Source organism: Colobus angolensis, unplaced genomic scaffold, assembly GCF_000951035.1.
Source record: "Colobus angolensis palliatus isolate OR3802 unplaced genomic scaffold, Cang.pa_1.0 Scaffold45, whole genome shotgun sequence".
NCBI classification, from domain to species: domain Eukaryota; kingdom Metazoa; phylum Chordata; class Mammalia; order Primates; family Cercopithecidae; genus Colobus; species Colobus angolensis.
In genome coordinates, this window is record NW_012117932.1 from 844,002 (window position 1) to 845,710 (window position 1,709).

Here is a 1,709-nt window from a genome sequence, read left to right on the forward strand (position 1 = left end):
GCGCCGCCACAGAGTCCCAGCCCGGCGAGAGCGGCTCCACATCCGGGTACCGCCGTACCCACGGCCGGAGCGGCACCTTCTCAGAGCGTCTAGGAGGGGGATCCTTGGCAATAGTAGAGTAGGAAGGGTTTCGGGGAGCCGCGCGATCGGGGGAAGAAAGGAGGGGAAAACCGATCCCTAAGCGGCTCTCCAGGGTCCAATGAGAATGCGCATGCGCGCGGTCTAGAAACAGGGCGGATGGAAGCCCAACCCCAGCCCCGGGCGATGGAGGGGCGGATCCCTGGAGTTGCCGCCCGATGGTGCCGCGCGCCCAATGAGCTGTGAGGAAAGCGGTTGGGCTGTCCTGGAGGCGGGGCTGGAGAAAGTGAGGGTCGGGAGGCTACCCGGGCTGCCGAAATTGGGCGGCTGTGATGTGGCCAGTTTTTCACTGACTGCTAGTTTTGTTTTCCTAGGCGAACTAAGTGTGAATAGGGGATTTCATATTCTTTTAGTCTTCTTTTTTAACGAAGGCAGAAATACATCCACCGATTCAGGGCGACCTGTATTTGTGTGGTTGTAAATTGAAAACATTTCAAACCAGACAGAGCAGGTGGTTAGTAGTGTGTTTTTAAGCTGAACAGCATGGTATGGAATGTTGTGAGCAACGGTAAAACCTTTTAGAAGATGTGTCTTGCCTTTATGCACAAGTAGAGGGGTAGGTAGACTCCAAACTTCGCTCATTAATAATTGCCTCCGCTCGCGAAAAAATTCAGTCCCTAATTACAAAATGCAACCTTCAAAGGAAGATTCGAGGATTATAAACGAAGTTTCTGGTTGCCATTATTCAAATGACATTATGCTGCATAGGGTTTAAAACCATTGTTTCCACAGGCTAGCAGTGTTAGCACTGTCAACATGCATTGTTAGCATAAACTGTTGCTTTTCCTGATAGTCAAAGGAGGGAAACTCTAACAGAATGGATAATCAAGGGAAAAGACAAGAGAAGGGATGTAAAATGTACCCAAGGAATTATTATGTACTGAAATAAAATTTTGTTTGTTTGTTTTGTTTTTTGCTTTGTTTTTGAGGCAGAGTCTCACTCTGTCATCCAGGCTGGACTGCAGTGGTGCCATCTCGGTTCACTGCAACCTCCTCCTTCTGCTTTCAAGGGATCCTCCCACCTCAGCCTCCTGAGTGGCTGGGACCTCAGAAACGCTCAACCACGCCCAGCTAATTTTTTGTATTTTTGGCAGAGGCGAGCAGGAGGCATGGGGGGAGCTTTTTGGGGGTGGATCTCACTATTTTCCCTGGCCGGACTGACTGGTCTCGAACTCCTGAGCTCAAGTAATCCTCCCACCTCAGTCTCCCAAAGTGTTTATCCCAGGGATAAAGCAGACTTGATCGTGGTGGATAAGCTTTTTGATGTGCTGCTGGCTTCTGTTTGTTAGTATTTTATAGAGGATTTTCGCATCGATGTTCATCAGGAATACTGGCCTGAAATTTTCTTTTTTTGTTGTGTCTCTGCCAGGTTTTGGTATTAGGATGATGCTGGCCTCATAAAATGAGTTTTACGAAGGAGGGAGGATTCCCTCTTCTTCTATTGTTTGAGATAGTTTCAGAAAGAACAATACCAGCTCCTCTTTGTACCTCTGGTAGAATTTGGCTGTGAATCCGTCTGGTCCTGGACTTTTTTTGGTTGTTAGGCTATTAATTATTGCCTCAATTTCAGA